A 14,567-nucleotide genomic window follows, 5' to 3' on the forward strand; every position below is an offset into this window, starting at 1 on the left:
TCTCTCCCTCTCCATTGTTCTCTGCAACCTTCTTCATTTCAATTTCTTGTTGAATGTTATTGCAGTAAAACCATCATAAACCACCTAAATTACAGAATCTAATATGGCTCAGAGCCTAGGTTCGATTAAACTTTCATCTGGGAGTGAATCTGTGCTTGTAGAATCAAGCTCACATTGAGCTTCATCTCTGCAATACTGAGCTTTATAAACATTGAAATCCATGAAACCCGAGTCTAACATGGCTGGATCAACTAGTTCTGAACTTAGTACAGCAGTTTTCAATGGAGAAAAATACTAACTCTGGAGAATCAAGTGGAAATTTTCAGGTCGACGGGCCGAGGGCCCACTCTAACAACACCGATACTGTCCCCACTTAACCACCTGCACAATCCTCAGGTGTGGGGTTTTATCACAAAAGGCCTCGATGTTAGTTAGAGAGGGGTATTTCTATTTAAAGCATTTTCACTTGGGCCCTCTGGCCGATGTGGGACAACACTGGGGTTCCAACACTCCCCCGCACGTGAGACCCCATTTATGGGTCACACGTGAAAATCCACATCGGCAACCACGTGGAGCCATTGGGGACTCACCCATCACGCGGGGCCATTGGGGACCCACCCAAACACGTGGCATCTTTGGCCTACGTGGACATCACGCGGGGCCAAAGGGGACCCACCCATCACGTGGCAGTACGGGCCCGCCTCCTGGCTCTGATACCATGTGGAAATTTTCAGGTCGACGGGCCGAGGGCCCACTCTAACAACACCGATACTGTCCCCACTTAACCACCTGCACAATCCTCAGGTGTGGGGTTTTATCACAAAAGGCCTCGATGTTAGTTAGAGAGGGGTATTTTTATTTAAAGCATTTTCACTTGGGCCCTCTGGCCGATGTGGGACAACACTGGGGTTCCAACACACCATTCTCAAGTCTCATGGACTTTGGGATCTCATTGAGAAAGGGTTTGAAGTTCCTGAATCAAAGAAGGAGCTGGCTAAAAGAGCCACTGATGCAAAGAAGGAGAATGAGGAATCAAGCACTCTAGCTGAGGTGCTGATGAAGGATACCAAGGCCTTTGGATTGATTCAAGGAGTCATCTCTAGTCAAATCTTTCCCACAATCTCAAATGAAGAAACATCAAAGGGAGCTTCGGAAATATTATTGCAAGAATTCAGAGGTGATAACCAGGTTAGGAGTGTGAAATTACAAGGATTATGTAGAGATTTTGAATACACTAGAATGAGAGATGATGAATCCCCTTATGTGTATCTTGCTCGTTTGTTTGATATCATTAATCAAATGAAGAGTTATGGTGAAGAGTTATCTAGAGAAAGAGTGGTACAAAAATTGCTTATTAGCTTGCCTAGGTCCTATGATTCTATATTTTCAGTGATTGAGCATTCTAAGGATACGCTAAAAGTGCAAGAAGTTGTTGCATCCTTGAAGGATTTTGGGCAACGGTTGGATAGAAATGCTGAGAGCTCCATTGATAGAGCTTTTGCTAGTTTGAATGTAGGATCAAAATTCCCTAAACTAGTGGTTTTTCTGGCAATCAAAAGACAAGAAAGAATTGGAAAAATAAGGGGAATAAATGGAAAAATAAGACACACTTTGTACCAAAACAAATTGCAGGACAAGAGTACAACAATTAACAAGAATGCCTGTAAGCACTGTGGTAAGCTTCATTATGATAAATGTTGGTTTGAAGGAAAGCCTAAGCGTACTAGATGTGGCAATTTTGGTCACGAAGCTAGAAACTGCAAAGGAAACAAAAAATTGTGCAGAAGGCAAATTATGCAAATCAAGCGGATGAACTTGGAACTCTTTTCTATGCATGTAATGCAGTCACATAGGTGAAAGTTAACAGCACAGGATACATTGACAATGGGTGTAGTAACAATATGACAAGAAATGAAAAGTTTTTGGGTGAAGAAGAACCTCACTGCTTGAGTGAAAATGGCAACAGGTGAAATTGTCAATGTTGCTAGTAAGGGGACTCCTTGTAATTGAAATCAAGCTAGAAAGAAAACACATTCAAGATGTGATATTGTTACCCGAATTAGAGAAAAATCTTCCAAATGTGGGACAAATGATGGAGCATGGGTATTATTTACTGTTTGGAGGAGGTGTGGTTAATGTATTTGATGGATGGACCATAGACAATCTGGTGGTTAGAGGCAGATGACAGGTAACAGATGCTCTCCATTACTATGGTACCTGCAAACTCTATGCCATTGAAGACAAGTGTCTCACATTGCTCACAGATTTGGCACAAGAGATTTAGTCCCTTGAATGGAAGAAGTCTCACTTTACTTGTAGAACAAGACATGGTTCATGGATTACTTTCACTAGAGGAATCAAGGGCAGTATGTGAAGGATGCATGCTTGGCAAACAGCACAGAGATGATTTTCCAAGAATGGATAATTGGAGAGCAAAATTACCCCTGGAATTGGTACACATAAACATTTGTGGTACAATGCAGATGGCTGCACAAGAATGGGTTTATTTCTTTAAACACAATTCAAGAGCATTTGAATGCTTCAAGAAATTTAAAGCTATGACCGAGCTATAAAGTGGTTATAAGGTGAAATGGCTTAGAAGTGACAAAGGTGGTGAATTCATGTCCAATGTATTTGTTGAATTCTGCAATTCCACTAAAGTGCAAAGGCAATTGACCATGTTTTATACTCGACAGCCAAATGGTGTTGCTGAGAGAAAAAATAGAATTGTTGTGGAGATGGCCAAGGCAATGCTACATGAGAAGAGCATGCCATATCAATTTTGGTTAAAGCATCACATATTGATGTCTATTTGTTGAACAGAAGCCCTACCAAGGCTTTTGATAAGATGACTCCATTTGAAGCCTACAATGGAAGGAAGCTAGGAATTGCACATCTCAAGATTTTTGGCTCACTATGCTATGTGCACATTCCCTCTAACTCGAGACACAAGCTAGAGAGCAACAATCATATATGCATTTTTGTTAACTATTTTACTAGTGAGAAAGGGTACAAACTATATGAGCTTCTCTCAAAGAAGATCATACTCTCAAGAAATTGCATTTGATGAAGATAACTGCTGGAATTGGAGTGAAAACTCTGAGGGAGATGTTAGTGTTCGAATCCTTGCTAAGGAGGAAGGAACAACTAGTGAACATATTGAAGGTACTACCGAAGCTGATGATACTCAAGTTTCAACTCCTTTTAGTGAACAAAGTAAGGACATTCAAGATGCATATGGTGCCTGCTCACAGAGAGATGTGGCGTTATCACAAAGTTATGACTTCACTCCACAAAAAGTGGAGGAATTTAATTGATGTACGTGCACACTGCAATGTATGCATTATTGAACCGGACAGCTATAAGGAAGCTGCACAAGATGATATATGGAAAAAAAAGTTATGCAAGTTGAAATTGACATGATTAAGAAGAACTACACTTGGGATTTGGTGAATGGACCATGAGATAAACCTATTATTGGTGTGAAAAATATTCACAAAAGCTTAGAGTGGATTTCAATGAAACCTTTGCCCCTATGGCAAGGCTTGACACAATCAAGACCTTGATTGCCTCAGCAACTCAAAAGTGTTGGAGTCTCTATAAACTTGCTATGAAGTCTGCATTCTTAAATGAAGTACTTAAAGAGGAAGTGTATGTGGATTATGTAACATCCCACATCACCCAGGGGAGTAGATCCTCTATGCCTTATATGTATATTCTCATCTCTTCCTAGCACGAGGCCTTTTGGGAGCTCACTGGCTTCGGATTCCATCGAAACTCCAAAGTTAAGCAAGTTCGGGCGAAAGCATTCCTAGGATGGGTGACCCACTAGGAAGTTCTCGTGTGTTTTCCCAGAAACAAAACCGTGAGGGCGTGGTCGGGGCCCAAAGCGGACAATATCGTGCTACGGCAGAGTCAAGCCCGGGATGTGGTGAGGGCCTGGGCCGGGATGTGACAGATTAACCATAGGTTTTTGTGATTAAAAATGAGGAGGACAAAGTATATAAGCTGAACAAGGCTCTTCATGGATTGAAGCAAGCACTTAAAGCATGGTGAGATGAGGTAGATGCCCATTTTATCAATGATCGCTTTCAGAAGAGTCCTAGTGAAGCTACACTTTATATCAAAAGAAATGGAACCTCAAGTATCATCATTGTGTCTCTTTATATTGATGACATTTTCTACATTGGAAGTTGTCCATCAATGCTTGAGAAATTTAAAAATGTTAAGATAAACCAATATGAGATGACAGACTTTGGATTGTTGCATCATTACTTGTGCATGGGAGTTGTTCAAACTAAGAATTTCATTTTCATTCATCAAAAGAAATATGCATTGAAATTGCTTGAGAAGTTTGTCTTGAAGGATTGTATATCAGTGGGAACACCACTTGCAGTGAATGATAGATTGAGCAAAAATGATGGCACTGAACCAACAAATGAATCTGAATACAAAAATCTTGTAAGAAGTATGTTGTATTTGATTGCTATGAGGCCATATATTATGTTTGATGCAAGTCTGTTGTCTAGATTCATGCATAATCCCACAAAGAAACATATGGGAACAACCAAAAGAGTGTTGAGATACATTTAAGAAAGTGTGGATCATGGAATTGAGTATATCAAAGGGAAATCAACTTACTAATAGGCCATTGTGAAAGTGATTGGGATGGTAATGAAGATCTTATGAGGGGTAACCCTGGATATGCATTCAACCTCGGTTTAGGTGTGTTTTCTTGGGCTTCAATAAAGCAGAATACTCTTGCACTTTAAAATGTAGAGGCAAAATATGTTAGTGGTGCAGAGGCAACATCACAGGCTAAATCGCTGAGATTTGTATTGGAGGATTTTGGTGAAGAACAAATTAAGCCTACTCTGTTGCTGTGTGACAATATATCAGCAATTGCCATTGCCAAGAACCCTGTCTTTCACCAAAAGACAAGGCACGTTCACAGAAAGTTTCACTTCATCAAAGAAGCAATCCAACAAAATGAAATTGAGTTGGTATGCTGCAAAACTAAGGAACAAATGGCAGACATTCGTACAAAGGCCCTACCGAAGGACAAGTTCTTGTACTTGAAAGGAATGGTCGGATAAAATCAGCTGCAAGCTTAGGAGGGAGTGTTGACGCGTAAGCTTTGCAGCCATGTTCACGAAGAAAAGAATGTTTTGATTCATTTGAAAAGCTTACTTTTGTATTTTAGTTTAAGTGTTTGTAAATGGATGGTCAGGATTATAAGAAGCTCGCAGACTGTCATATTGGATGAGTCACTTAAGTGATCCATGTGCATTGCACATGATCATTTCTGTCTGTCCGGTACCGGAGGTCCAGTCTATGGCCTCTTCCACCTTACATGCTTGTAATGCTTCACCGAGAATTAAGGAATTGGTGTAACAGCACCATCATCTTCTACCTTTCTCCCTCTCCATTGTTCTCTGCAACTTTCTTCATTTCAATTTCTTGTTGAATATTTTGCAGTAAAACCATCATGAACCACCTAAATTGAAGAATCTAATACCATTGCCTTCCATAGCCTAATTAGGTTTTTTCTGTGTTGTGCAGCTCTTGCATGCAGCATAAAATATTAAGCACAAAAGCCAATTGTTAAAATTATGTATTATACTATCAGATGAGGAAGTAAAATTTAGCTGTTTGGAATCAATGAAATTATACTTCTTGTTCAAACTGAAAATATAAAAAATAAAAAATAAAAAATTTACTTGTGCCGGATATATTTTAATTCTTTATTTTCTTAGTAGATGACTACAATTACAGTATTACAGGGCGAATATATTGTGAGAGATGTTGCTCAAGTTGCGTTCCAGGGAATTTAGGCCACAGTTGTTAAGAATGTACTACAAAAAGAACATGGAGGGGCTTAAAATGATGGGAACTTTAACGAAAAGCACCCGGTACTGTTCACTTTAACGAAAAACCACATTTTTACACTAAAAAGTCAATCCTGGTACTATTCACTTTACCCTTTATTTTGTCCTTATCATTAAAACTCAAAGTTTTCAAGCCATTTTCATTAGTTTTCCTTAAAATGATTAGATGCAATACATTTGAAATAATTTTTAAATGGCACCAAGTCCTTTGTTCAGGTTTTTCTAGTGCACTTCTAGTGTCTTTGTACTGATTGAATGGTTCATTGATAATGTTCTTGTAGTGCGTTTTTCACAAGCTGATGTGCAACCCATTCGCATGTGGGTGATGCACAAGAGAGAAAAATTGTTGCTACTACACTCTCCCTTGAGTGCGTAAAGCTTAAGAAGTAGGCTCATCAAGTTTTCATGGATGATTGTTGAAGTCTTCGATCAGTATAGGCAATACACATGCAAATCTAAATTAGGGATGCATGTAAGAAAACATAAACTCACCAAAACCTGACAATGGTAAACCCAACGTGCCAATGCGGGACAAAGCACAAAGTCTCGGGGAAAAAGGTTACAAAGTCGACGCTTGAAGTAATCAAGCTGCGATTAACGCTCACATCAGCGTATGATCAGCCCAAGAGAGGTGCCTTATTAAAACGTTGTCAAGTTAACGAAATTCTTAGAATCTGTCTCGGTGGTGGGTGGTACAGGATCAGCCCAAGAGAGGTGCCTTATTAAAACGTTGTCAAGTTAACGAAATTCTTAGAATCTGTCTCGGTGGTGGGTGGTACAGGAATACGTTCCTCTTGAACGAAACCGATCAAATTTAGTGCACACTGCGTGGGCTATGATGGGTCTGATTCATGCTGGACAGGCAGAAAGAGATCCCGAACCTCTTCATCGTGCAGACCTAACTTGCATTGCAAGACTCATGAGGAAAAAGATCAAATGCATATTACACATTCCATGTTGGAATAAAAATAAATTTGTAATCAATCACTAAATTATACTGCATGAAATCACTGGAGTCCTCAGCACGAACTGCATCCTACATTATCCAAATTATCGAAATATCTACCCGCTCTGGGCTCTTGCAGAATACCACCGGAGGGTTCTGTTGCCTTCCAAATCCTAAACGAATCGCCGGTTGAAATGTACATTTACTACTTTTCATGTCTTTTGGTCATTTCCATCGTCAACGGTGTTGCTTCATGCACGGATGTTTACATCGATGTATATACGATTAATTAAAGAATAAGAAAAGCTTTGCGTTTATCCCTACTGAGCTAAATTTTCTCCTTCTGTTACTATTTATTCTCTTTCCTGTTCATTGATCTCACCCTTTTTTAGACCGGGAACGGTGACCGACAAACTTAATTCTTCTTTCCACCAAAAGTGTGGCAGACAACAACGAAGTAGGTTGCACAGAAATTCAACTCTGAAGAATTATTACACTTTCTCGTTACAGAAAATCATGATCGAACGCGACAGGATTACAACTGATGGATAACGAAATTCAAGTCTTCTTTTATCTCTGAATAGATCTAAGACAATTTTGAATTAATAAACATAAAGATTATGAAGTATGTTAGCAATAGAATTACATGGTTTTGAGCTGAGTTGAAGGAGCTCTCATACAGGTTTATAAACATCAGTTCATTATCCGGAGGACTAAGCGTTGAACAATAAACAGACATCATTCAGAGGGCGTCCAACACCTGGCAACGATATTCTCCGAGGGCCCAAACGGGAAAAATGTTTCGGTAGGCTGAATAGCTGATCATACAGTTCTTGTTGAAGACACCAGTGATCTCCTGTATGGGGAATGAAAACATTACTGGTAGTGCTAGTTACAAATAGGTTGAATATTACCTATGCAGTTTCGAATTCACAGGGGGCTATCAAGGATTCACGATATATCTTTTTCTTTTTTAAAGGTCTTTACACCTGCATTTCTCTCTGTACAGTTTTCTTCTACATTGGCTAGATGTGTTGAAAATTGCAGTTAACATGTCTATAATCAAACCAAACACAATGGATTTCTATGGCGACAGAAAAACCATGTTAACTGGTAATTGTAGATTGCACGGTCAAGAAGGTACAAAGAACTTTATGTGAAAAATTGAGGAAAAAGTTGCTAGATTACCTTTTGAGGGAAATCTCCATTTTCCATTTGAGAATTGATTGGTACCCTAAATGCCCGATGCAACGGAGTTGGGTCTCTCTTAGCCTTTCAAAGAGACGAGCATGAGAAGAAAATACAGGTATTAAAGTAAGCAACATGTCGAAGTTCATACAGTTATTCGTAAAAGGTTCCAAAAACTATGTTTAGCTGCAAATCATTGATTCATTATGCAGCTGCCAGAAGCATATTCAAAACGCAGCAGCCAGAAGCATTGATTCATTATGCAGCAGCCAGCAGCCAGTTCGATAAGTGGATGAAGAACTTGAAGGATAAATTTGATAAATCGCATGGGAAGGAGGAGAGATGAATTTGATGTCCAAATGTACCTGCCCGGCACCAATGAGGGCCAACATAGCCCATTCAGTATGAACTATATGTGGCCTATTGTCCTTGAGATTTGTGTACACCTGACATATAAACAGTCGGCATTAGAGTGATGCAAGTGTAACATAGATCATACATTTTGTCAAATGAGTATGGGAGTGAAAACCAGCAATTGACTGAAGGAATGAAGCAAGCTCCGTGGGTATGAAAGACAGAGAAAGTATATTTCAAATTTGAGGAATCATTAAACCTTGTTTTGACATGATAGATAGCTTTCTCCCCATCCACCTGAAGGAAGCTCTTTGGATAACAAAAAGTCACATGCTTTACAAATGCTAGAGCGGTATGTCCTTCCCGCAGCAACCAACCCCTTTATTCCAAACCATCCAGCATAGGTGAAGCATGCTCCCCAGGAACCATACCTATCATAAATCTCCGTGTAAATTGGTGCGACTACTTTCAAGATCACTATGTTTCTAAATTGTCAGACATTAAAGAGGGAGAAAGAGGTGGGAGATTCTGTCCTACCAAACAGTCTAACATGTTATGTTGTTCGACTGTTGATAAAGATTGTTGGCAAGATGGAATGATGTTCGAATATGCAGTGTTTTAAGCTTGACCGTGATTTACATGTCTGACTGTCTGACAAGAGAGCATTATGCAATAAATGTGTATGCATGCATGAGTTCTCAATTGTGCAAGTCGTGGATGCCAAAGACCACTGCTAGCGGGATTGCATTGAATTCGGAAACAAACCAAGATCCATCCGTTGCTTGTATCGTTTCAATGAACTTTGCAGCACGAGCAATACAGTTTTCTATTTCTTCACTCCTATGCCCAGGACATAATTTTTTGAACAATGCAAGTGCTTGAATTGCCGCTGAGGTGCATTCAACATATCTGCATCCCCGTTCCAGTTAAGATGACTTCAGGCATTATGATAAATATAAAATAAAGTGTACAGAAATCTTACGGATAATCAATAACAATGTCACCAAAAGTTTCGGCAGGGTTGATTATCTGAAAATAGGATAGAGTTGAGCATATGCATTATGGATTCATATAGACGATGGTAAAAAACCTGAGCAGGCTAGGCAGCATATAAATGATACTTACCTCCAACCACTGGTATGATCTAGTTAGTTCATAAGTCGCAAAACCACCATCGTCATTCTGCAGTACTTCAAGAATCCAAAGATTAGGGGAATAGTTAATACTCATAAAACCAAAATGCAAGAATATGTAAATATTCTGTCAACAAATTAAGACTCGAGCTGCTGATAAGAATTGTGACATATTGACAAGGAGGGTTCTTTTGAAATATATATTATAAAGAGAATACAGGTTGACACATTATGTCCGGTAAGATTCAACTCCCGTATAGCCAGTGATTTAACTGTAAGGAAAGGGTAACATTTACATCATCATAAAAGCGCTTTATATCTAATGATTCCCCAACTGTTTCTGCTGGAAGTTTCGATAGTAATAAGGCAGCCTGGACAAAGAAATAAATTTTAATTTGTAATAAATGTCTGTATGTGAAATGCTGAGTGTTCAAGCTACCTACAGCCCTTCTGCTGTGCAGTCAGAGATAGGCCATCCATGATCGGCTATTGAGAATGGCCAAGCACCTTTTGAAATGTGACGATACCAAAAGTTCCGATCTCCAGGACAATCTTCTAAAACCTTCAAAGCAAAAGTACTAGTCAAGCAAGGATAATGAGCAATATTGTTAAATGATACAGTAAAATTTTCGGCTCACGAAAACCTGGGAATCTTTGATATACTGATGCACTTTTCTTTAAGTTGGTCCATACTCTTCAACAAGGTTAGTTGATATGATCGCTTGAATGGCAAAAGAAGTATCCCATGCTTGACTTCCATTGTAGCCCTGCAGTAAAAGGAAAAAAAAACATTAGATAGAAAAAACAATTAGCAGCATGTCAGCAAAGTTGTAAGTTTGTAACAAACTCTACCGATACCAGACCAAATTGAGATGGCTTCAGGTAAGAAAGAGGGAGTCGGGAAAAGATGGGAAGAATCTTAAAATCAGTTCAAGACAATTTAATGCTATAACTGACCTGCATCTTCATGCCATCTTCAGCGATCCATAAATAATCAGGGATTCTCGGGAGATGCAACTTGGATGCCTCTGAGTTTGGATCCTCCGCCCAACAACAAAGCATATTTAACACCTACATCATTTAAGAAATAGGCAAACAAGAAGCACACAACTACGTACTGAATGAATCTGTAAACCAAAGAAACATGTCAATTCAGCAATTCCAATGGCAACCTTGTCGATAAATGTATATCTATTGGCAGATGATCATATGCATAAAATTTATTCTGAATGCATACCTTGTTAACAGGCCCTATGCATAAGTACCGAGTATTTTCATCTTCATAATGTATATGCTGCATTACAGTCTTCAAAGAACTCTTCCTCAATTCTTTTGCTGGCCAACGTGTGAAAATAGGTTCATAAACATAGTGAACAGACCCCCACAAGATATCTTGTACCATTGGGTGCAGATAGTATAGATCTTCCTAGAAGTTGTATAAAACATCCAGGTAAGAATTAAAAACATGTGCAAAATGAATTGTCATCAATAATTACCTGTACAACTAAACTCCAGTAAAACAGATGCAGAGAAATTGTGCTATATTGTATTTGAAGAGTTATAGGAAAGCAATCTAACAATTAAACATCCATCGGACTAAATCCCTAAATCAAAAATGTACTTTCACAAATAGCTATCATGTATTTCACCTGTGAATAGCCCTATGAAAAGTAAAAATGTATAATTAAACTCACAAGCACGACGGGAGCTTTATCCAGGGGAGCTGGAAAAAGCAGAGTATATTCAAAGCGGCAGATGTTTCTTACCAACCCTTGCACATAGATTGCGAGCATTATGCCAATCAACTTCATGATAGGGGACTGTATAAAGCTCCTTCCCCAATGACCGGATTGTGGGTGTGATAGGTCCAACAAACCTCTTCCCATACAAATATGAAATGGGCAAATACACCATTCGGCAATGACACCACATTCTTCCTGTATGTGGAAAATTTGAAAATTCATAAACCGTAAAGAGTAGCAGTTAGGCAGTTAACAACATGAACAAGTGTATGAATATAATAATGTTAATGGGACCTATGTTATTTATTTGATCGAGATAATTTTATGAAATGAGGCTTGAATTTCTTCTATCCTGCCTAGAATGAACATATAGCATCAATGTCAAACGTAACGATTATGAACAGAGACCTGGATGAAATGGAAGAGAGTAAGGACATAGCCACACTTCAGGCGGAAGTGGATTATTCCCAGACCATTCATATGCCCCAAGTACCTATAACCACCAAAGCGTCAGCTAATATTTTCAAAGGACTACACCCTTGGTAGAATCCAACAAGAAAAACACTGAGTTCATATTGAAAGCCACATTTTCCCCCATGAAGTAATTGCAGTCACGCCACCATGGTCTAATATCCACTTGCGTGCTAGTTCGATTGCCCCTTGTCCATCATCAGCACCTTCACCAAGCAACCTCAAAGTGACATAATTAAGTGCAGTGCCAAACATGGTACTTGGCCCCTCAATATGCAGACCCCATCCCCCATCTTCATTCTGCAAAAAACAATTCATCAGTGAATTTCTTCATTTTCCTATACGGAAATGGAAGCTTTCTTAAAGGGCATTAATTTTGTTTGTACCATACTTGATCAATCCCAAAACTACTGAGCATCGGTCAACGTTATACCGTCAAGTACCCAGAAGAGTTTCTCTCCAACCAGGAGGCCAATCACAGCACGACACATGTCGACATCAGAAGCCAATCATAGCGCGACATGTGTCAACATCAAAAGCCAATCACAACACGACACATGTCAATGTCAGAACAAAGCTATAAACTTTCTTCTATAAAAGGAGATCATTCTCCCACAATATTTCCTAATGTCATTTGTACTAAATCATTCACTAGTACTCACTAAAGGAGAGCTTGAACCTATGTACTTGTGTAAAACCCTCACAATTAATGAGAACTCCTCTACTCCGTGGACGTAGCCAATCTGGGTGAACCACGTATATCTTGTGTTTGCTTCCCTGTCTCTATCCATTTACATACTTATCCACACTAGTGACCGGAGCAATCTAGCGAAGGTCACAAACTTAACACTTTCTGTTGTACCAAAGTCCCCACTAATTTTGTGCATCAACAAATTTCATGAAAACCATTCTTACCTAATGATTATAGAGATATCTGCACATCTCGCGTTGATGCTCTTTCGATAACACAACATTTAGAGATCCAGTAATTGAAAGTGTAATGATCTGTTGCAATTGGTAAGTAATACTTAGTCACCCAACAACTACCGAATGGACCAAACAATAAAGAAAAAAAAGTCTTGGTTAATTCATTTTTCACTAAGAAGAAAGGCTATGAAGTTCCGAAATGAATATGCAGCCATCTTTAGGAATGTCAAACTTATTTCTCATATTTAACCATGACATACAGATTTTCCTATTTTCATCTTCTGGATTACACAGTGATTACTACTTTTCTCCCTTACCAAACCAGGAAGCAGAAATATGGGACCCCATAATCCCCAGCCCAAAGACGGTCATGCGCTTGGATTGTTGAATAGAAACTGACAGCCCTTTATAATGTGGTTGTCACTGCCTCTTCAGTCTTCTCTTCTTGATCTTTAAATGGATTTGCGAGTGAACCAACCGCGCTTGCTATCAAAAGACTTTGAGTTGTGGAAGATTAGTGGCACATGGATTCTCCTTTGCAAACTACATTTCAGAAATAAGAACAAAACACATACATAAAAAATGGGAAGTAGTGTTACAAAACATGTTAACTTCAAAACTCATATGATTTGGCCCGAAACCACTAAAATTCCTTGCTCATATTGGAAAGGGTTTAACAAATTAGGCATATTTGAGGACACTAACTCTTAAGAATGGATCAAACACGCCGACAACTTTAAGTTTTATACAAATACACCTCAAAGAGCTCAATTGGAGAACAAGGTATCTCAAACACAGATCACCGGAAAGAAAAACATCATTCAGACTTACAATGCCTAATACTACAAATGAAATCCTAGTTCCTACAATACTGTGTGAAAAACCTGACCGCATTGTTCAACAACATTGTCAAATTGAGCACAGTTCTAACTGATTATATACATAATTCAATGATCCAGAGCACCGCAACCATAATTTGAAAAGTTTGCACTCAAATTTCAGTAAATAATTAACCTTTATCACCCATATGTAGTATTCAATTTCTTGAGAAAAAGTGTCGATGAATTGAAAAATGAAGAAAAACCCAGATGAAAGAACCTGAATTCTCATGAGGAGGTCCGAGCTCTGCCGCCTTTCGAAACGGTGGTTCCAGAAAGCCTTGCGGGCATCTTCAATTTGCTGAAGCTCTTCTGGGGTTCCAGTCTCTGGATGGAACTCCCACACCTGGCGGACCAAGTGGTTGTTCACACTCTTCAGCCGTTGACCGCCACCTTCTCCTCCCACTGTCTCTGCCCCTACCTTCAGCTTCCACACTTTTTACTTTGTTCTCTCTCTCTCTGCCAATGAGATTGTATATACTTTGAATACGTAGCTAAGGTATCGTTTGGTACGCAGACGGACAGGACGGAACAGGACAAGATGGAACAGAAGTTATGTGTTATGTTTGGTACGTGCAGTACAGACGAGACGGTTGTTTCGTTCTGCATTTGGTACGCGCCGGATGGAATGGAACCAAAAGATGGAATGACTAACTTACCAAACGATACCTAAATCCACATGAAGTTGTGAACGCATCAATTTTTGAGATTTCTTTCTTCCCTTTTGTTGGCCATGTGAGCACATCAATCATTGTGTATTTACGAAAAAAATCATTATTCTTCTAATAAATAGTTAAATACTTGTTTGATATAACAGTGTACACGTTTTATTATACTTAAGTTGAAAATTGAATGAGGTTAAGTTTTCACAATAAACTAAGCAGAAATAGGAGAAGTTGTTCAAATCCTTATAAATCTTGGCAAAACCTAATAAACTTTTGATGTGAGAATTGAATGAAGTTGATTTTCATCGTAAAAATAAACTAAATAGAATATAAGAAATGGTTTAACTTCTTATATAAACCCTGGTAAAACGTGCT

At 38.9% G+C, this 14,567-nt stretch overlaps 1 long non-coding RNA gene and 1 pseudogene across 1 annotated transcript; both read right to left on the bottom strand.

Moving 5' to 3' along the window:
• Positions 1-7,415: 7,415 nt before the first annotated feature.
• Positions 7,416-12,140, bottom strand: LOC108172334 (cycloartenol synthase-like; annotated as a pseudogene).
• Positions 12,141-12,912: 772 nt separating this feature from the next.
• LOC139187570 (uncharacterized) lies at positions 12,913-14,003 on the bottom strand. Its single transcript, XR_011578226.1, has 2 exons — positions 13,748-14,003; positions 12,913-13,192 (listed from the first exon to the last, which is right to left on the bottom strand). It is a non-coding gene; the product is annotated as an uncharacterized lncRNA (long non-coding RNA).
• Positions 14,004-14,567: the final 564 nt, after the last annotated feature.

The sequence above is a fragment of the Malus domestica genome, chromosome 17 (assembly GCF_042453785.1).
Source record: "Malus domestica chromosome 17, GDT2T_hap1".
Classification (NCBI taxonomy): Eukaryota; Viridiplantae; Streptophyta; class Magnoliopsida; order Rosales; family Rosaceae; genus Malus; species Malus domestica.